This window comes from Monodelphis domestica, chromosome 8 (assembly GCF_027887165.1).
Source record: "Monodelphis domestica isolate mMonDom1 chromosome 8, mMonDom1.pri, whole genome shotgun sequence".
NCBI lineage: Eukaryota > Metazoa > Chordata > Mammalia > Didelphimorphia > Didelphidae > Monodelphis > Monodelphis domestica.
In genome coordinates, this window is record NC_077234.1 from 64884285 (window position 1) to 64907517 (window position 23233).

At 39.1% G+C, this 23233-nt stretch overlaps 1 protein-coding gene across 2 annotated transcripts in view; it reads left to right on the forward strand.

Moving 5' to 3' along the window:
* Window positions 1–23233, forward strand: part of WDFY1 (WD repeat and FYVE domain containing 1) — a 73071-nt gene that overhangs the window by 5581 nt on the left and 44257 nt on the right. The window contains exon 1 of one of the 2 annotated variants that reach the window (XM_056807462.1): window positions 19413–20180. The exons of the other annotated variant lie outside the window; for it this stretch is intronic. The gene's annotated coding sequence lies outside the window, so the exon portion shown is untranslated. Of the gene's footprint in view, window positions 1–19412; window positions 20181–23233 lie in introns of those variants that run through there. 2 annotated transcript variants of the gene reach the window in all.

Here is a 23233-nt window from a genome sequence, read left to right on the forward strand (position 1 = left end):
TTGTTTTATAAGCATCCATGCCAGTGTTTTTCATGTTGTTCTTTCTAATGAGCTTGCTCCTTGTCCACTGTCTGGTTTTCTTTTTTGACCTCCTGTAGGTTTGCCCTGGACAGCCTCCATCTGAAGGACTAGATAGATTTGCGCTTTCAGCTTTTAGTTTGAAATTGTTGAGTTATTCCTCTTTTCTCTAAAAATATTTATTTGATTTTTGGCTCACTTTTCCAAGAGAATTGCTTGTATGGTGAAAATGGGGTTCTTTCTTTTTTTTTTCTGATCTCTGGGGTATTAATAGTTATTCATTTCTTTCTTTCCTCCACCCATATTAGATCTTGAGCATCAGAGATCAGGATCTGTTTTTGCCTTCTAAGATATCCCTTTTCCTAACATAGGGCCTTGCAAATAGCAAGTGCTTGATAAATGTTGAAATAGAATCGATTGTTAGAGTGAGGATACACAAGCAGGAGGTGGTCTTCCAAATTAAAGAAATCTTCTCAAGGAGAAAACTAATTATCCAACTTTCCTAAAGGCATTACAACCACCTGAGTCACCCAGTAAGAGTTGCTGAGATCATTTATGTATATTTAACATCAGAGTAATTTAAAGCTAAATCAGTATCAGGCTGAGTGACTGAAAACCTACATACAATCACATCAGTGACTTTATGCTTCCTTTTTGTTCACCTTTTGAGCTACTTATTTTCTCTTCAACAAAGTATAGCAGAGAAGAGAAGCTGAGTTGAGCATCTTTTGGGCAGTGATGTAGCAGTAAGTAGTGCCATGCCTAGAGCCAGGAAGACTCATCCCTCAGATACTAGCAGTGTGATCCTGGGAAAATCACTTAATCCTGTTTGTCTCAGTTTCCTCATCTGTAAAATGAGCTGGAGAAGGAAATGGCAAACCAGTCCAGTATCTGCCAAGAAAGCCCCAAATGAGGTCACGAAAGTCAGACATGCATGAATAACAACTGAGTTTCATTAACCTCCATCATTACATTTGAACTTCCTCTTTCAAGATGAGATTTTTCTCTTTTTTAGCAGGTAGAATTTACTTACTAGTATTTGCCTTGATATGTCAAGGAGAAAAAAGTTTTGAAAGAAATTGCTCTTTCATGAATTGTGCTTGCATGGGTGAGCATAGCAATTGCTAACATTGTATAGTATTATTTAGGATGACACATTACAGAAAACATGAGGGAGGCTGCTGGATTTGTACGGTGTCCTCTGTGACTTTGGGAGATAGTGACAAAGTAAGAAAAAATGTTCTACTGGTGGAAAAGAGTGAAAAATTGTTTGATTAATAACCAAGATAATTTATAAGTAGGTATAGAAGTATCAATAAAAAACCTTATAGAATAGCCCTGAAATAAAGAGGTGCCAAGGTTTCAAAGAAGTCCAGCATTGTTCCAGAGATAAATCATAAGTGAGGATTATTTTCTTTCTGTTTTGAATCTGCAGGAGAATGTTGAGGGCACGTGCTATTAGAAAAAGATTGAGTTGCCTGGTTTCGGGATCTTGGGATTAGTTGGGAAATAAATAATCGAGTTTACAGACCCCAAAGAATATATTCTGATAATTTTTCAGAACTATTTGTGGGCCTATTCAATTTAACTTCAGCAACCATTTATCAGTCAAGATAGGCAAAACCTTGGGAAACATAAAAAAGATAGCTCTTACTCTCAGAGAAAATCCTAAAGGATAGAGGCAGGGACATGTACATGAGTTACTGTGTTGCAGAGGGAATATAGTGCTCTAGAAGGAGCACGTCTTGATGTTTTCAGACCTGGGTGTGAGGCAAATCACTGCACTTCTTGGCCTGATTCTGCTGATAAGTAAAACAAGAGTGGCGGAGGAGGCAGAGGCTCTTCAGGCCCCTCCCAGTCCTTTTCAAGGTACATTAGAAGTATTGATCCCATTGTTCACCAGGATCCCAATTTAGGGGATGTGTATGGAGTCAAAACATGCTGCCAAGTGGAAGATTTTTAAAACTACATTTTTGTGTTCCTTATATGTGGATGTATTTCCTTTATTTATTTTGAGCACTGATCTTCTGTCTTAGTATAAATTATGAGGTAGAAGAGTGCTATAAAGAGTAAGTTGAGGTTAAGTGACTTACCTAGGGGAGTGTCTGAGGCCAGATTTGAACCCAGGCTTGGCACTCTATTGTGCTGCCTGGGTACCCCAGATGTGTTTCCTTTAACCATTTTGGTGTAGAGCTGAAGTGTTTTGGAGTAGTTAAGCAATGTACCAGAAGAAAAATGTTCTCCAACATGTGAAATAATAATTAATCCTGTGATTGCATTTTCCAGTGCTGTTGCATGCAGTATCAGGGATTGACTTGTGCTTTATTTTTTTTTTGTAACCTTCATCAGAAACAACATAATTACCATGTTTTTGGTGGCACATTCTATTCTGTTTGAAACTTCATTGTAGGCAGCATGTTTCTCATACCATATAATTTGTTGGTTTGTTTTTCTCTAGCATCTTCTTCTCTTATCTGCTCAGCTATGAGTTAATGTAGATGGCTTCTGAGGTTCCTTCTAATGTATCTTAGAATCTCTCACCATATTTTTTAATATCTTTTCAAACATTTGGAGGCCTTCTTCAATATCTCTTAATATTGTAGGGGTACTTTGGAACACATGAACTGGCTATTGATTCATTACATTACTGCTCTTTCTCCTTTTCCTTTTGTATATTCTGAAAATATATTTTATGCTAATTTTTTGAGGGATAATAATGTGTGATAGTCTACCAGGGTCTGCTGTGTAACTTTACTACTCTTTGGGTGATTTGAAGCCATAATTATTCAGTGACATGATTCATAGCTCTTCCCTTTCTCCCCCATGGACACTTACTTTATTTCCATATAACTCCATGTTGCTTTCCAGAGTGGTTTGACCAAGTAATTCACAGCTTCACCAGTAATGGATTAGTCTATCTGCCAACACACAACCTCTGCAATATTAACGATTTCTTTTGTCATCTAGGCAGTTTCTAGCTAGCCTATCTTTGTGTCTTAGAGGCAATTGATTTAGAGAGGTTGCACTTCCTTAGGAAATGATGGTATTCTACAAATGTCTGTTCTTTTTTTCCATTATCCCCACCCACCCCCAGCTTTTTTTGGGGGGGTGTATACAGTATGTACTGTTAGGGGTAAATTTTATGCTTGAACTGAATATATATTTTTTAGTTGGTCACTGGGGATTTAAATTCTAAATCCCAATGAAATACTCAAATCAGATTGGAATTTTATGGTAGTTTATTTACAGTAGAAGGAAGAAATTAAGAATGAGAAAGAGAGAGGAAAAAAGGGAAGGATAGCTGCCTTGGCCTGGTCTGAACCTGGCAGGAGTTCAGAGACCTCAGCCAAGGGACCTTTCCAAAGGCTGTTGCCTCCAGAAAAGCCAAGGAAAGGGGAGTCAGCTTTATCACTCACCACATGATCATCTAAGGGAAGCAGTCTGAAGTCTCACGCTGGAGCTCCTCCACAGTCAAGTTCCACTGCCAAATCCCTTTCACAGTAAGTGATATGAAATATAAAGGCAATTCTTTATATCACTTCCTGTGTTTCATATGTAAATGGTGGCTTAAACTTGGCTTTGGACAGCCAGGGGGTCAGTCAGTTGTTTCTGATTTTTCACTTGCTAGCACATGGGGTCATAGATCTTCCTCCCCCACACTTAATCTTTAAGTGGGGGTATATACATTCCTGGTTGCTAAAATTCTAAAGACTAAGCAGGGTAGAGTATATCTAAAATCCACAATACACAAAATTATTTCAAGAGAAAGAGGACATAACAACTGGAGGGAGGGGATCCAGAAATAGGTCAGGTTGGAGTTGGTTCTATTGCATTCTATATTTTTCCATTTTTGTTTTTCTAATTTAGTAATCATTTTGATCTTTGTTCTGTAAAGTAGTTCTGTCCACATATAACTGATTTAAATATCACTCATTGATGGCTGTTTCCTCTTCATTTAAATATAACCAGTTTCATTTTTCTGTGATGTTGCTTTATGCTTATTATGGTTTTGGAACTTTTTTTTGAAGAAAACATTCCCAGTATGTCAGTGTGTATGGTCTTTATATAATCTGTTAGCATTTGTCCTCTTACTGCTTATACCTCCAAATTTAGGATAGCAGGATCTTTAGCTTTTCCCAGTTTTAGTTTCCCTATCTGTAAAATGGTGGAAATACTAACATCTCTGACTTTTTTGAATTGTGGTGCTAGAAAGAGGACTTGAGAGTCCCATAGCCAGCAAGGAGATCAGATCAGATAAAGAAATTAATTCATAAAAACACCGATGAAAAGCAACTGCTTGACTACAGGGTTGGAGGAGATAAGACTGAGGAGAGACTCTAAATGAACACTATAATGCAAATTCCAACAACAGGGAAATGGGTTTGAGTCAAGAACACAGGTGATAACCAGTGGAATCATGCGTCGGCTATGGGAGAGGGAAGGGGGAGGAGGGGGAAAAGAAAATGATCTTTGTTTCCAGTGAATAATGTATGTAAATGGCCAAATAAAATAATGTTTAAAAATTAAAAAGAAAAAAAGAAAACTCCAAATGGGGTCAAAAAAGAGTGGAGTACAACAGAAAAACAACAACAAATAATAATACAAACAAAAAGAACACTAAATGTAAGCTAAGCTTTAACTGAAATAAGCAATTTTGGTCCTGGAGAAAAGATGAAGAAACTCAACTTCCACTAAAGGAGAAGGCAAGAAGGAACAGGATGAAGAGAGGAAAGACATATCAGAAGTGTAAAAGGTTGCATATATTGGCTGATGAAGTCATTTTGTCAGTTGGTTTTACTAATTACTTTTTAGTCCAAGGAAGACCTCAACAGGAAAAGGAGTTGTATCTGGAAATAACTTCGATTTCAAAGTAAATGGGAGGTGGCTGGGTGAATAAAACAAAGGACTTCAAGTCTGTTAAAAAAAAAAAAAGAAATTAATTCAGACTACTCCCTGGAAGGACAAAGCCTGAAGCTGAAGTTTAAATATTTTGTCACATGATGAGAGCCCCTTGATGTTGGGAAAGATAAAGAGCAGAAAGAGAAGGGATAGGCAAAGGATGAGATATGTCATTAGACAACAAATGTGAGCTCACACAGACTCCAGGAGCTGGTGGAGGTTAGAAGGGCCTATGAGGGCTCTTGGAGAAGCAGACACCATTGACTGAATGAATCTTTCCAAGATTTTTGGGAGGATCGAGTGAGAGGACATCTTTGCAGGCTTTCAAAAGCTATAAAAAGTATAACCATTGTGATCTTTGACATTATTAGTATTACTATTTTCCAGTATTTTTTGCTGTTCTCTCATATGAATGCCTTTGCGTTGAAATCAGTGAATGTTAAAGTATATGCTGACTTAATATGGAGGATCTTAATGAGATAGGATCATACATTTAGAGCTAGAAGGGACCTAATGGGATTTAGTCTAGCGATATAATTTTTTTTAAAAATCCTTCCCTTCTGTCTTAGAATTGATTCTGTATATTGGTTCCAAGGCTGAAGAGAGAAGAGCAGTATGGGCTAGGCAATGGAGGTTAAGTGACTTGCCCAGGGTCACACAGTTAAGTATTTGAGGCTAGATTTGAGTTGAAGTCCTCCCATCTCCAGGCCTGGCTCTCTAACCACTGAGACTCCTACCTGTCCCCTAGCCATAATTTTACAGTTGGGAAACTGAGGGCCAGAGGTAAACCAGCTTTCCAAGTTAGGAGAATTTCTCTTTATCCTCTGTGACAAATGTCAGCCCGTATGCTAGCAGGTATTTTCATTTTGATCTTTTTACATCCATTCATCATAAGCAGTGAAGCAAATGACCTATTTCACATTAAATATTTCTTTTTGCCTTAGAATACAGAACAAGACCTGTTTCACCAGCGTCCTTTTTTTATCTCTCTGGGGAGAAGCGCACCAGTCTTCCAAATGGTCAGGCCGGCCTGACCCCTTGCTTTTTCCTCTCCCCAGAGACTCCATTTTCCATCTCTGCTTCTGTACTGGCCTCCCTCCCTTGTGAAGTACTTTCCCCTTCCCCTTTGCCTCTTAGACACCCTTGGCTTCTTTCTAGACTGCTCAGGCATCATTTGCGGGATCCAGAAAGGCTACTTGCATCCTCTGTATTTTATGTACCTGCCTACCTATAGACTGCCTTTCTCATTCGAATGGAAGCTTCTTGAGGGCAGGGACTATTTTAACTTTTTGGGGTGCAGAGAGGTGTCTCCACTGGTTAGCAAGGTACTTAACACATAGTTAATAAAGACTTAGTGATTAATTCCTTTTGTTTTCATTTATAATACATGACAAGGTGGATATTATCTTTTTTATACATCTACTCATTTTTCAAACATTCAGAGTACTTCATAATGAATAAAAATAGAGTTACCGTGGTAATTACTGTTTCCTGCCCCTTGTTCTGCCTCTCTCCTACCATCACTGTAGAAGCAGAAGGTTGTTTGGGTAGGACAGATAGCCATTTTGTATTCTTTGTTTCCTAAAAGGTTGTTGTGGCTAGCTGTGGGGGGATAAGCTTCTCTGACCTGAAAGAGGCTAGTCCTCAGGGAACAGCCACAGTTGGGAAGGCATGCTACTTGTCTGAACATGCCAGAACTCCTGGCATAGCTTTTAAGAACCTAGGGCACCCTACACAGACCACAGGGAGGCATCAAAGTGACACTTGTTGTTTGTGTTTAAAAAAAGAAAGGAAGGAAAGAAAGAAAGGAGGGAAAGGAAAAAGGCCATTTTAATGAGCCACTGGTTTTATGAAGTTGTATGTGTATGAACCACAACATCTGGTAGGTGGTGGTAATTCAGAGCTTCCCAAGATAGTAGTTCTCTTCTGAAAAGTACTGACCTAGAAACTTTCAAAATTGCCTTAAAATTTTTTTCTTTTAACTTTATTCTGCCTTTGACTTTATTATTCAGATCAAGGCTCAACAAATTAGCTTTTAATCTAGGAATTTTGGGTTTCATAAGAGTATGTCACTTGAAGAACAGAGACCCAATCCTTGTCTGTTAAGAGGCTTAAAATAGCATTTTAGTTAACTTTGAGCTTCTTTTAAATCTATTGAGAACACTATTTTCCTTATTCCTTATCCTTATTACTTTATTCCTTATCACAATCATGTATATAATTTAAGTCTAGTTTTCTTATTTAAAAAATCTGGAAAATGAGTATCATTCTCCTTATTTTGTAAATGAGGAAATTGAGGTAAAGTGATTCAGTGAGGATGGTGTGGAGTCTTCCTGCTGTTTAGAATGAAGCAGAAAGGTGAACTTGTATGATAAGCAAGATTCATAAGTCTTCACTAAGGACCTTTTTTTTCCTAATCCTACTTTTCTGTCAGTAACAACTCTGAGATTAGGTAAATGGATTTATATGACTTAACCATGGTCACACCCAGGAAGTGTCTACAGCCAGATTTGAACCCAGATCTGAACCCACATCCTCCTGACTCAAGACCTGGCGCTCTGTCTACTAGACACCTAGCTGCCCAACAGGAACTTTTCTAATGTGTCTATGGATGTTGGCTTCTGTGCACAATGGCAGATCTAATTTACTTTAGGAAAAAACTGGTGGTGTTACTCATTGTTAGTACGTGCTTTATGAGCTTTGCTTGGATGACAGTAAATACCTAATATTGTTGCTCAGTTATAAAATGATATCATGGGATCAGAGTCCTAGTTAATCCTAAATATAAAGCATTCATTGGCAGCAGATGGCATTTCCTTATTGAGGACTGTAGTTAGACCCAGCAGCTTCTATTGGGGGAATAGTCAAGGATTGTTTTGGCTGAGTGTGAGGCATGAGTAGGAGCCTGGTTCTTTTCCAGCCACTTGGGTCTGTTTCCTTAATGCAGGAAAAATCTGCAGTTCTCACTTTGGATTTCCAGAGTGGGCCATAGTGCTCATGAGATGGTGCTTGGGAACACCAAATGAGTATGCCAGCATTCACAACCATCTCTTTTAAACAAAGTCTTTTCCCTTTGAACTCAGTCTGTCTATTTTCTCCTTTTCAGAACTTATTCAAAGCAGAATTTAGTGCTCATTTGTTTTGGGTAGAGGGCCAGAGGAATTTTTCATCTTTCAAGGAATAAAAAATGAAAGAGGCAGATGGAGAAAAGAAAAAATTAAACTTACTATATATAGGACATGGATTCTCATCTTTGGGTGGAGCAACAGATCTCCAGGAGAATTTTGAAGTATCTTTTAGAAAGGTTCAACCAAGTGTTATAAGGAGTTTTAGGTTCATTCTGTCTCATTAAGAGCAAAAGTTTTATTAATATCACACTATCTCCTTAGAGAGACAGAGCAGACAGATCTTGCTTCTATCTCTTTAAGAGGCCTATGATAAAAAGAGAGAATTCTGTGAGTTCTGGGTCCCATCTTTCTGACTTCCTTGGGAGCAGGTTGCTGGATCATTTATTATCTCAGAAGATCTGTTAGTTATTTTTAGACAGTGACTTTGAGAGTTAAAGATAAATCTACAAATGTGAGTTCAAGTCTGTTGGGGAGAGTTTTTCTACTCAAGTGAGAAGCAGCTGCCAGAGGGAGCTTTGTCCACTCTGACTTGGGAGCAGGCCTGGGTCTGTCTGAGAGTTATCTGATAGTTGTCTTCAGGCAGCTTTTGGTTTTTCATAGATTATTTTAAGGAGTTTATTATAACAAATTATTATTCTTATAAATATAAATTATAATAAATTTAAGGTTCTTCATTTAGTACAGGGTAGTAAGATAGAATTTAATCTTAGTTTAGTGAGTATAGTTTAAGGAGATCTACTCTGTAGACAAGAAGTAGTTACAAAGAAAGCAGCCAGATTTTGGGGGGTTGTATCCAACTGTTTCCAGCCTTCTATCCACCCTCTATAAAAATTAGTTTAATCCCTGACAGCTTTAGCTTATCTATAACAGCTTTTCATTACCATCCATCCATCATGACCTCCTATCAATATATTAACAGCTTAATTATAGTTAAAACAACAGGCAAAAGCCTATTGGAAGCCAGCTGTATTGGACAGAAGAACCTCTGATCAACAGGGTCTAGTTTGAGCCTCAGGTTCTCCTTTCATGGTCTGTATTAAACTACCCTTTCTTCTGAACTCCTGAACCTGAAGACATAAACATGAGAGTACATGTGTGGCTTTTTTTTAGGGAGGGATCTATTTTTAGCTTCATTTCTTTTTTGTCTGTACAGGAGACCCATCAACTCTCCTGCAGAAATCTTACATAGGTAGTCATTAATAAGCTTACTTATGGGCAAAATGTTCCCCAAAGATTCAAAACCAAAGCAGAATAACTATATTTAGGGATAGCACACATCTGCAAAGATAGGTTCCTGAATAAAATACTAGGAAAACTCATCTATTTGTCTCCTAGATTCTGCCTTAGTCTGCAAGGGGAAAAAAAAATAGAGAATTGATTTAACTGTCTTTGGGGTGTCACCTGATTCCCCAGTTATCTGCAGCTTTGTGGGATTCTGTGGGTTGGGAACTACCTGGGCAGGAAATGGATCTGAAATTGGACCTTCCCTTCTTCCCCACATAGGGAAGAAAACAACTTAGTTTAATGTACCTCTTCACTTACCCTGGAGAGGCAGCTTCCAGGCAGAACACAGTGAGAACCAGGATCTAAACCCCAAAGAGCTCAAGGCCAAATAAATGCCACCAATCCAAGAACCACCAAATCTTGCCTTAGAATACTTGCAGGCCCCATTGATTAGGCAAATCACACCTTTATTATATGTTTCTTTTAACACATCAGCATATTAAATCAGGCAGGAACTACATTTTAATCAAGCCTCATTTGGGAGTGTTGTGGGCCACATGTGTGACATCTCTGCTTTAGGGTATTTGGCAAAGGACGGTAATAGATATTAATAATGATAGTCCTCAAGAAGAGGTTAAATATTGTGCTGTGGACTGTATTTAAGAAAGAAATAGTTGATACACATGAAGAATATTTTCCTCTGAGATGGTTAAAGAAATTTCTTAAAAGTCTTAGTATTCTAGTTGTCTTTAAGTGGAACACTTTCTTTTATGATATTAAATTAGCAAGATGATGCAATGGGGTTTGACTCTTGCAAGATGTGTGAAAAGGGAAAAATATTTGCTTTATTTAGGGATCATTATAGTATGTAAGGAGATGTTAGGTTTTTTTCCAGAAATTCTTTTAGATATTTATAGCCATTCTTTTGTAGTTAGAAAGGTATGCTGAGATCATATGGGTCTTCAGGGGAGAAGGTAGCATTTATGGAAGAGTGAAAACCATTTATTTGAAGGCAGTGTGGTACAATGTAAGGAGTATGGATTGATCCTGAAGCTAGAGGATTTGAGTTCAGATCTCACCTCCTACAATTGCCACCAGTGTGAGTGTGACTCAACTTTCCTGAGACTTAGTGACTTCATCTGTAAAATGAGAGAGTGACCTAGATGCCTTTGTGGTCTCCTACAATTTTCATATCTCTAAATCTATTATCCTATAGGACCTGGAGGAAATTCCCTTTTCTTTTGGAAAAGTGCTGATCTCTTGTTTCAAAACAACTTGAGTTTTTTCAACAAGATGAATACACCATGTGATGTTCTATCGTGGAGAAACATTTTAATTTTTTCTTTGATTTGCAATTCATTGATTTTTGCAATGTAGGAACAGTCAAGAAAAATCATCCTTTACCAAATAAGCTTTAAATAAGTATCAAGGAAAATTAAAATAGGACTTTAGGCAAGACAGCATGTAAAGATCAAAACATTAAATGGAAAATGAAATTGTGGATCGGGAATCTTAGAGATTTATTTGGTCCCTAATGTGATCATTTGATATAGAATAAAAGCATCTGACCTTGTAAATAGGTGGTTGATTGCTGTTATAAATAATAGCTATCATTTATATAGTGCCTACTGTACACTAGAGACTTTACAAATATTCCTTCATTGATCCTCACTCATCCCTGGGAAGTAGATGCTCTTAGGATCCCCATTTTATAGATGAAAAAACTGAGGCAAACAAAATCCCTGGGGTCACATAGCTAATAAGCATTTGAGGCCAGCATTGGATTCTTATCTGCCATCAGGCCTCAGTTCTATCTTTTGGGCTGCCTAGCTGATTCTTCATGGTTTTGAATCATTACTAGCCCCCAGAACTGGCTTTTTTTTTTTAACCCTTACCTTCCATCTTGGAGTCAATACTGTGTATTGGCTCCAAGGCAGAAGAGTGGTAAGGGCTAGGCAATGGGGGTCAAGTGACTTGCCCAGGGTCACAGAGCCGGGAAGTATCTGAGGTCAGATTTGAACCTAGGACCTCCCATCTCTAGGCCTGACTCAATCCACTGAGCCACCCAGCTGCCCCCAGAACTTGCTTTTAAAGATACTTTTTTCTGGTGAGTTCTTATTGCCTCTGTACAATGTTACCTTAGGATGCTTTTATCATGTTTATAATGTTTTGAATTACACATTACTGAGTGTGTGATTAGACTGGTAATAAGCAAGCCAACTGAAGGCTGATTTGCAATCCTCATTAAGACACTGAGAAATATGAACACAATGGGAAATAATTATACAGAGTTGTATTCCAGGAGCTGCTGGAGATTAGGAATGACTGCAGGTGTTGCAGTTAATCTGGCTGGGCTTTATAGGAGTTTTAAAAGTTTAAAAAAATTTTTATTGTCATGCAAAACACACTTCCGTATTAGGTCATTGTGGTAGGAGCAAAGTCATACATAACCCAAACCCCAAAATAAAACCATAAATTCACTGATGTGAAAGAAGACTTCAGCAGTTCTTTCCCTGCAGGTGGACAGCATTTGCATTCCTTCAGAAGTGTCCCAGATCAGTGCAGTGCTGAGAGTTGCCAAGTTTTCATAGATAATCATCATCCAATATTGCTGTTATTGTGTACATTTTTCGGGGAATTTTCTTAAAAAGAAAGTTCCATTGGGAAAGGAGTACAGGGAAGTTATGCGTTCATAGAATTGGAGAATTTTAGAGCTGTCCTTCAGATCTTCTGATCCAAACCCCCTTTCTCAGAAGGTGGCAGAATAAGGATTAGAACCCAGAACCTTTGATTGCTCCTTTGTGGGTCTTTGCTGTGTGAAGGCTAGCCATTCATTCAGTACTGATGGGAAAAAGGACTGTTTGCTGGTGGTTAGGCCAGCTGGGTGGGGGAAATAAAGCTTGTGGCTCTGAGGTGGAGCCAATGAGTAAGGTCAAGCATGGGCGGGTGAATCTGTTTCCACTATGGGCAGCCCTTTCCCAGCCTTAATATTACAAAGTGTAATAATTAAGAATTGAAGGCATAAACTGTAGTGATTAAAATAGTGGAAGATATAAATTGTGATAGATATAAGAGTGGGTGAGTAAATTGTGACCACAGAAAATATGTTTTCACTACAGTGTCTTGTTTAAAATCAAATATAAGGTGGTTGCCAGGGAAATATTCCCAATTATGAATATACCCAAGTCAACTGGGTTTTATAGAGAATTTAATTAATAATACAATGAGGAATTAGAGAAAGAGAGAAAAGGAATTAATGAGAAAAGAATAGGCCGGCCCAGGGCAGCCCTGGCCAACCCAGGCCTAAGAGAAACCAGTCAGTCCTTAATCACTCACCATAAGATTTGTCCAAGCAAGGATTCAGAGGGACAGAGTCTCCCCAGAGGGAGTTCCAGCCAGAGTCAGCCTCCCCTGAGAGTCCTCCTTAGAGCCTGTTTCTCAAGAGCTTCTTCTCCAGAGATCCTCAAAAAAATTTTTTATTAGCAGGCTGTCTTTTTCTTATATAGGGGGTTTTCTCCTATGTCACCTCCCCTAAGTTCTTCCATCTACCAGTCACAGTAGATGTTTTCCAAAGGACAGCCCATTCTGAATTCACCGTTGAGTTGACTAATCCCTTTAGTAAGTTGAAACCAGAAAAAACTTCTGAATAAGTTTTCACCTCTTTGCTCATGGCAAGTTTACAAGTTGCCTGACCTTTAATAGGTACTTAGCACCCCTTTGTATTACTTCTAAAAATAGGCATGGCTTAAAGAACTTTTTGCCTCATTATAAGTATGGGTTTAAGTACTTTCATTGTTTAGCAAGGAGTTTTCTCCCCTAAAGCAGTCTTAAGTACAGTGGAGTAGAGGTCCTCCCATTTCTAATCTAAGTAGAGTTCTCACTGTCCAAATGGGGAATGTTCCCAGTAGGGAATTGTTCCGATGGAGAATTCCCCAATGGGGAAATTTTTAACATTCACAAGTCTGAGAAATTTCAAGATTCACAAAAGGCAAATTTAAACTGAAAACACATTCTAGAGATCGTACTTATTCCTCTGGCAGCTTTGCCATTTGTCTAATATGCACAAACCAATTGGTTACACTGGAATTTATCAGCTTGGGGGAATGGCCTTTATTTTAAGTTCCCAATTTCAGTTTCTGCCTCTTAGAGGTAGGGCTGATGGCATGAGAATGGTGTATGGAAGAGGACTTGGGCCTAACAGTGAGATAAACTATGTCTTGGAGAATGACCAGTTTTCCTAGGCAGAAGGCCTTGAACACTCAGGTGAAGTGAACCATGGAGGCCTTTAGGGCCAATCTGACTTCTTGAAAGTGACATTTTATGAAGATTAGTCTGGCAACCCATATGTAGGATAATTTAGAGGGGAAGAGGTGAGTCCAGGCTATCAGACAGGAAGCTGATTCCGTAATCTGGGTCTGAAATGAGGAGGGCATGGGCTAGGAATGGTAGCAGTGACAAATAGAAGCCCTGGGGGCTGGTTAGATATCCCTATGGAAGGCGGGAGAAACAGGAAGGTGCCAACTAGTGTGACTGTGGAAACAACCTATAACCCATCTCATGGGTCTAGTATCAAAGGTTTCTGCCCTCACACTGGTACTTTTAGCCCATCCTCTCCTTTGCCCAGTCTAGAGGGGATAATGGTTCTGCATGATTTCTCCACCTGGTTAAAGTGATGATTGATCTTAGAGCCAGGCCCCAGATGATCAGGATGCTGCCTGGCATCAGCAGAAACCCCTCAGAGTAACAAGTCTTCTGGTGGGTGGCCTTTGTCCAGCGTGCTGTGTTCCTCAGGACTTCAGGGGTGCCGGGTATGGTGCACAGGAGCCAGGTCTGGTGAGCTGCACCACCCTGTGGTCTCGGTAGCCTCTCAGGGAAGCAGGGCCAGGCTCATTGTTTTTGTTCCCAACCTGCCAGTGGCTGGGGCAGTTCTTAGGCAGATCGTGGCCAATTCCAAGCCATCTAAGAGATCTTTATTCACAATGAGCTAGCTGGTTTATGCCAACACTGGCAAACATCTGATGAGATGGGGCTAGGGCAGAATTGTATCAGACTAAATCCGCCAATCAGGGCCTTTGCAGGCTTAGGACAGACAGAAAACGAGATAGAAAGGTGAACCTTTAGCTGCAAAGGATGGTAGGGAAGATGAAGGCCTTGTTTATGTTGAGTTGTAAACGAAGCCAAAAACTTGAGAAAATCTATAAGTCTAAATAGGAGTAATTGGCTTTGGGACCAAGGGGCCAGGAGTGGGTTTTTGTCAGAATATAAGTTAAATAAATACAAATGCAAATTTTTCAGGTTCTGTGAACTCTTTTCAAAATAATTTTTGTTGTAGAATAATTTATATTATGTCAATGATAGATAACCAATAAGTGCTGGCTTAGGGAGAGCTCAGGTGGGGAAAAGTGGAGCAAAATAGACAACTGAGCCTACTGCTAGACAAAAATGTCTGAAATTGGATTTTTGATACATAGGTTTCATGTTTAGTGCATAGGTTTTAATATATCACTAATATAGACTTTTTCCCCTACAAGACTCTTGTTCACATCATTTGAACACAATTTGGAAAATGCTTCTCTTGAGTACAAGTAAAAAAGACAATTTTACTTGGGAATGGTAAAACTTGTTAATTGTACCAAGCTCTACTTATTGTACTCAGTCCAGATGTCAGATACTATTAGGATTTCTAGATTCTAAAAGAAAATACAAAAAAAATGTTCTAACCTTTATTAGTAGAGTTAGAAGGATAACCTGAGGAATTTTTCACCTGTGCTTTTGTCATAATTGGTACTAAAAAAGTCTAAACTACAGATGTCTTGTTTAAATTTCCTTTCCTCTGTCCTTTTCCTTCTCCTCTTGAAAAAATAAATCTTATCTGCAGAGAACTCATTTAAAAAAGTCAAGAAGGACATGATACAATATCAATTATCCCATAAGAGTAATGGCTATTGCAGTTTATAAAAGGCACAGATCTAACCCATCTAGTAATCCTGATTGTGACACCTAGTGGTTCCATTGATCTCTTAAACAGAGGACTAATCATGTAAAGCTTCACCGAACCGTAGAGGCCTCTAAGTCTAGGCTGTCATTTTTCAGGTAAGACCTTGAAGGAAAAGTCAGGGAAGACTGAGTTGACTTCTCCAACATTCAGGTCCCAGTGGCACAGCAGAGATTTGAGTGAACTCAGGTTCTCTGGTTCCAAGGCTGCTTCTCTTTCATGGAGTATTACTGATTTTTTGCTGTATTTTTGAAATAACAATATATTGTTATATAATACTTGTTATATGTTAATAACAAAATATTGTTTAAGATGTCAAGATTTAACTTACTCTCCTTAAAAAAAACAAAAAAACACCTTACCTTCTGTCTTGGAATCAGTGCTCTGTAAGGCAGAAGACTGTTAAGGGCTAGGTAATTGGGGTTAAGAGATTTGTCCAGGGTCACATAGGATGTATCTGAGACAAGATTTGAACCCACGACCTCTCATCTTTAGGTCTGGCTGACAATACCCTAAGCCTCCTCACTGCCCCCTTCCCTGACTTCATAAAATAGAAACCCCAATGTGAGAAATCACATACCTGTTAATGCATTGTTTTTTTCCTCTTGTTCAGAAAGTCTAACTTCAATTTTCTTTTCATGTAGTATTATCTTTTTCCTAGGGTAGTGCAATGGGTAGAGTCAGGAAGACTTAAGTACACAGATCTAGCCTCAGTTACTTCTTTAGCTGGGCAAGTTACTTCTTTAGCTTGGACTCTGGGCAGTCCTTTAAACTATTTGACTCAGTTTTCACATCTGTAAAATAGGTATAATAATAGCACCAACCTCCCAGGGTGGTTGTGAGGATCAAATAAAAAATATTTGTAATGTACTTAGCACCAGGCTCAGCACATAGTAGGTGCTGAATAAATTACCTATTTCCTTTCTTCCTTCTCTTGGCTGGGGAGTTCCAAGAATTTCAGTTTCACTGTAAGCATTTTTCCTCATCTTCTAGATCATGGATTCTGTGTACTTGTTCTGACTGAGGGGTTTTGATCCTGGAATTTGAACCTAATAGATTAGGGTGATACACATGCATAGACATCTTCATAGGTGTCCTGAGAGTCTCTGTGGCTCTTTTCTCCCACAACGCTTGTGACTGAACTTGTGGTTGAACAACGACCTCTGCTTTCTCTGCTCTCTTTGTTCTCAATCCTGGACAGTCTGTCTTCTCTCCTTACTCCACCCAAACTGGTTTTTATAAACTTAATGGTGATTTCTTCTTTGTTCAATCTACTGCCTTTTTCTCCACCCTCATTCTCCTCTGCTGAGCTGCTCTCTCTGTGATGCTCTTCTCCAGGTTTTTGGGGACCCCCCTCTGCACCCCATCCTTTGCTTCTCCTATCCGAGTCTTCTTTACTGGATCTTCCTCCAGGTCACAATCTCTGAGAGCAGGTGTCCCTCAGGGTCTGTCTGGTCCTCTTCTCTCCTCTGTCTTCACTTGGGAATTGCATCAGATTCCAAGAATTTCATTACCATCTCTTTGCCAAGGATTCTCAAAGCTTCCTGGCCTGACCCATCCCATCTTTCTGTGGACCTCCGGCTCACCTCTCAACATGTTCTACTGGAACTCTTTATTTTTCCCAATAAATTCTCCCTCCTCCCCTCCCTCCCTCATGGCCTGGGAGTCATCCTGGACTCCTCACTGTCTCTCATCCTTCATCCCCATGCTGTTGCCCAGGCCTATCTATTTCACCTTTACAGCATTTCTCAAAATCTCCTTCTCTCCTCTGGTGCTGCAGGCCCTTTGCACAAACAGGAGGGGCTTCCTGCCCCCAGTCTCTTTCCACTCCAAGCTCTTCTCCCCTCAGCCACCAGAGTGATTTTTCTAATACCTCAGGGCTGATCACAGCCCCCTCCTGTTCACAGAATCTTCTGTCTGGCATTCAGAGCCCTTCATAACCTAGGGCCTCCCCCCAAACACATTCTCTGTCTGTGGCTCTCTGATTCTCCGACTCCCTCCCTCCTTCCCTCTCTCTTTCTTTCTCTCTTCTCCCTCTCCCTGCATACTCTGATCCAGTGACACTGGCTTCCTCTCTGCTTCTTGAACAAGACACTCTTCTAGGTGTTTTCTCTGACTGGCTCCAAGCCTTGGAATACTCTCCCTTCATCTCCCTCTACTACTTTCTACAGGAAGACTTTCCAAACCCCTCTTAATTCTAGGGTCTTTCTTATACTAATTATTTTCTGTTTATCCTGCATATAACTTGGTTTCATGTTGTCTCCCCCCCATTAAATTGTTAGCTCTTGGAAAGCAGACCATTTTTATCTCTTTTTGTACTTAGTACAGTGTATGGTACATTGTAGGTACTCAGTAAATGTTTAGGATTTGGCCTAATCTTATAGATGCAATAGTAGATGTCCACTATTGAACTATGGTTAAATGAAAGTTGACAGCCAGTCCTTGTATTCCCAAAGCAGTGAGAAGTAGAGTCCATGATTGTTTTTTTAGTCCTTTAAGCTTCCTTTGTAAATTCTGTAGGTATATGAATAGGTTCCCCATCTGTACCCCAAGAATTCAATGGGGATGTTAAAATCACTTCTCCCTTGTTAATGTGGTGGTCGGTTGGTGCTGTACTTTCTGTCTACATGGAAGGGCTCTTTCTTGGATCTTGGGTCCCTTCGACTGGCTGGGGAAGCCTGTGGACCCTTTCTTAGAATAAAGTTTTTAATTGCATAAAACAAAACACAAAGGAAACCAACTCTATTGAAATACAGTTATCAAAGTCTATAAAGTTCCCAGACATGGGTTAAGAACTTTTAAAGCATCCTTATGTTAAGAAGCTCGTTTTCCTTCAACTTTCCTGTGCATCCATTATTTTTCCACTTTTCAGAGAAGTCAAAAAGAGAAGTCATAGAGTTCAGCTCTACTACATAAAGAAGCCGAGATAGCTGGGTTCTGCCTTTATTCTTTCCACAAGTATTAAGTGAACCTCTGCCATATATTATTTCTCCACCGTATCTCAACCATGGAGTGTGGGTAAATCAAAAGACTTGCTACAGGTACTGCTTACTGTGTACAGAACAGGCCACTCAGGACTAAGGGAGACAACATTTTTTTTAACATTATTTTATTTGGTCATTTCCAAACATTATTCATTGGAAACAAAGATCATTTTCTTTTCCTCCCCCCACCCCCCCACCTCTCCCATAGCCGACGCACAATTCCACTGGGTATCACATGTGTTCTTGATTCGAACCCATTTCCATGTTGTTGGTATTTGCATTAGAGTGTTCATTTAGAGTCTCTCCTTGATCATATCCCCTCAACCCCTGTAGTCAAGCAGTTGCTTTTCATTGGTGTTTTTACTCCCACAGTTTATCCTCTGCTTGTGGATAGTGTTTTTTAGATCCCTGCAGATTGTTCAGGGACATTGCATTGACACTAATGGAGAAGTCCATTATGTTCGATTGTACCACAGTGTATCAGTCTCTGTGTACAGTGTTTTCCTGGTTCTGCTCCTTTCGCTCTGCATCACTTCCTGGAGGTTGTTCCAGGGGAGACAACATTTTATTATGAGACTCTTGCCCTCATTGAGCTCATTCTGGTAGGAGAATATGGTGCAGGTATTTATACAAAGTGGCTATATGATAAATGCTTATTGTTAGCCTGTTTTGCTAGATCTGTGGCCCTCCGAGTGGTGGTTTCATCATAATTAGTGGAGAAAAGGGTTTGTTGTGGAGATTTTTCTTTATCTGCTATATATGCTATATCTCCTGCTTTCAGTGACCTTTGAATTATTCTGTCCAGTTGGGCTTCTTTCTCACCATGTTTTCTGTAAATTTGTTTTTGTTTTATCTTTACCACTCAGCTCTTTTAGAGGTTGATACTACTCGGATTCTTCTATCTACTGTTCTCTGTAAGATACTACAATGGCATTTATACTCTAAGCTAATTTGCCTTTGGTATTACATTGACTTTAATAATTTAGTGATCAAAAAGATGATTTAGGAAGCTTTGGCAACATTTTAGGTAGCTGGCAGTGGGAATAGAGATAAAATAGATATGTTAAAGAGCTGTTGGATCTAAAAGGCTTATTAATTAATTGGAAGTGCCAGTGAAGGAAAAAGATTTACTGATCAGAGAATCAATAAAGAATTCTGAAAGATTGGTTATTTCATCATTATGTATAAAGCCCTTAAGAGAAAGAAAGATGATGAATTGATTTCAAACAAATTGAGTTTGAGGTTGGTTGTGGTACATTCATATGAAGTTTTTTGGCCATTAATTTTTAGGATCTGGAATTTAAAAACTGGGTTAACACCTGCTACAAAATGGAAATCATAATTGAAGGCTGAGGAGTAGATGAAGTTTCTGAGGGAGAAGATAGGAAAATGAAGAGACAAAGAGACAGGTGGAATTAAGAAGTGTGAAGATTGGATTTGGCTATCTCCTGATTATAACAATGAAGGTACTTAGCTCTTCTTTATTGGGAAAATTGAATTGTAATCCCCAGTCTATTTTTAGATTTTAATCCCCAAAGTGATAACTCAGTATTTGAAGTAGATCTACCCATTTTAATCTACAAAAAAGTAACTAGCTACTAAAGGTGTAAACTAATTACAAAAGGTGTGATAAAACAAAAAAAAGGTGCGAACACCCATTTCATATATTGAATGGGCAGTCCTGCTGTGATTGGTAGATGTGAAATTTAGGGGAGGTGACACAAGAGAAAAAGACCTTTAAATAGAGAACCACAGAAGCCAGAGATTCGATAGAAGAATTGAACTTGAGGAAGAACTCTCAAGCTTGGAGTGAAGAAGAGTCACTTGGAGGAGAGACTGGAAGACAGACACTTGGATTTGGCTGTGGAACTTGACCCTGGAGGAGCTCCTGCAGCAGACCTCAGACCCCCATCCTTTTAGATGGTCACCAAGGTGAGTGAAAGGCTCACTTAGTATCCTGCCTTTCTGGAATTGTGAACCTCTGAGAAAGGCCCATCGTCTTGAGACTCCTTTCCCTGATTAGGGCCTTAGAATTTCTACCTGGCTCAGAGGAAGCCAGAGTTTTCTCTTTTTCTCTCATTCCTTAATATCTTCCCTCTATTGTAAACAAACTACCATAAATTACATTTTACTTTAGTAATTCATTTTGGGATTTAGAAATTAAATCCCTGGTGACCACCAATTTAAATATTTAAGTCCAACCATAACAAATTTAACAGAATTAATTTAATAGGAGAATTAGGAAAGTACTGTGTTATATAAGGGAGTCAGAGGAGGAGAAATCATCCAGTTGGAAGAGATGGTTAGTGCATCTTTGCTGAAGCAAATCCAAAGAGTGAGATCTGAGAAAGTGGTATTGAAGTAGTCTTTGGTGTGACCTTCCAGAGTACAGTTGGGGAGATAGTTAGATCGCAAAGTCTGAGAAGTTGGGATTATGAATTATTTGTTTATACTTCTTTATAAAAACTGGTAGTGAAAGAAAATGGTAACTCAATAAATGGAAAGATTAAGGTGGGATTTTTGTTTTTTTATAAAGGATGGAGAGACCTGCATGTGATTGCAAGTCAAATGGTTACAACCAGAGAAGAGGAGAGCTGTATCCTAAGAAGAGAGGGGAAATGGATCAAAGGCACTGGCCAGAGTTTCCATTGTAGGGCTCATGTATCTCCTTGGGTTTGTGTAGGTCTGGAATTTTTTCTTCCCATGTCAGATGATGGCAGAACAAGGTTAACTAAGAGCCAAGGGACAGATAGAGAAACTGAAAAAAAGCTGAGAACTTGCGTCTGTCAGATGCCTGTTTTTAGTCTTCTCAGTAAGAGACTTGGCAAAGAGGGTTGCCTCCAAATAATAGGACTGGGGGGGGGGGGAGTCAGGAAATGGCTTGTTTATTGGCTTATTGTTCACTTAGAATTTCTGAAACCCCAGGAAGCAAAAGATTTTTTAAGTAATAACTTTCTTGGCACATTTTCATGAAAATACTCTTAATATTTTCTTAAATGAAATTGCTTCAATATTTTCATGACTCTCAGAACCTCAGGAAACTTTCCTTAACTTCAGGAAGATAAAATTATTTGCTGGAATTAAAAATTGTTGCACTTCTCTTGGTGACAGCATGTGTAGAGTTACTTGATCTGGAGGCTGGCCCTTAGTTTTGAAGATGTAGAAATGCAAGTCTTCTCTAAGACATTTACACCAAACTAAAGTCCCAGAAGATTTATTTGAACCCTAAAATGAAGTTTGTTCATTTATAGTGAGATATACCTTGGGATACTTATATTACATGAGATTTCTAAGTTTTAGTAGAAACATTCAGAGATGGTGAGCTTTGATGTCTTCCATCTTTTAATCTTCATTTTCATTCATTCTATTGTTAGCTTGTATGTGCATGCACATGCACATATAAGAGTGTTGGCAGGATTACTGGTGATGGTCAATCTCACAAAGCATTCCTCACTAGTTCATAGGTCTGTTCAGAAGAACAAATTAAATAACATTGCTTAATGACCTTAGAATTAAAATAGAGAGTTGGATATTCTTTTGTTGGTTTCTTCTTTTTTTTTTGGTCAGATCTGTGCTTTATTTTTATTTTATTTTTATTTAATTAGTTAATTTTAGAACATTATTCTTTGGTTACTAGAATCATATTCTTTCCCTCCCCTCCTCCCACCCCTTCCTACTGTAGCCAACACGCAATTCCACTGGGTTTTAGATATGTTCTTGATCAGAACCTATTTCCATGTTGTTGATGTTTGCACTAGGATCTAGTGCATTTAGAGTCTATCTCCAATCATATCCCCCTTGACTCATGTAATCAAGCAGTTGGATTTTTTCTGTGTTTCTACTCCCATATTTTTTCCTCTGAATGTGGATAGTGGTTTTCCTCCTAGGTTCCTCCAGGTCGTTCAGGATCACTGCATTGCCAATAATGGAGAAATCCATTACATTCGATTGTATCACAGTGTATCAGTCGCTGTGTACAATGTTCTGGTTCTGCTCCTTTTGCTCTGCATCACTTCCTGGAGGTTGTTCCAATTCACATGGAATTCCTCCAGTTCATTATTCCTTTGAGCACAATAGTATTCCATCACCAACATATACCACAATTTATTCAGCCATTCCCCAATAGAAGGGCATCCCCTCATTTTCCAGTTTTTTGCCACCACAAAGAGCGCAGCTATGGATATTCTTGTATAAATCTTTTTCTTTATTATCTCTTTGGGGTATAAACCCAGCAGTGCCATGGCTGGATCAAAGGGCAAACAGTCTTTTAGTACCCTTTGGGCATAGTTCCAGATTGCCCTCCAGAATGGTTGGATCAATTCACAGCTCCACCAGCAATGTATTAATGTCTGTTGGTTTGTTTTTAAAAACCCTTACTTTCCATCTTAGAATCTATACTGTGTTAGGGCTGTAAGGGCTAGGCAAAGAGGGTTGTTAAGTGACTTGCCCAGGATCCCAGAGCTAGGAAGTGTCAGGCCAGATTTGTACCCAGGTTCTCCCATCTCTAGGCCCTGCTCTTAATCCAGTGAGCCACCTGGCTGCTTCTGAGTTGGATATATATATATATATATATTTTTTTTTTTTAAATAAACCCTTACCTTCTGTCTTGGAGCCAATACTGTGTATTGGCTCCAAGGCAGAAGAGTGGTAAGGGCTAGGCAATGGGGGTCAAGTGACTTGCCCAGGGTCACACAGCTGGGAAGTGTCTGAGGCCAGATTTGAACCTAGGACCTCCCATCTCTAGGCCTGACTCTCAATCCACTGAGCTACCCAGCTGCCCCCTGAGTTGGATATTCTTAAAGTGTATTTCCTTAAGATTCTGATAATAGTGAAATTTTCTTGATAGGATATCTGTGACATAGTAGTGTTTACTGTCAGTGTCGGACAACTTTTTCTAGTCAGTAAACACTACTTTTTGACTAGCTTTTTCTAAACTTTTTGAAGATATCTCTGTTATGAAAACATTGTCGTGGGTGTGTTCCCAT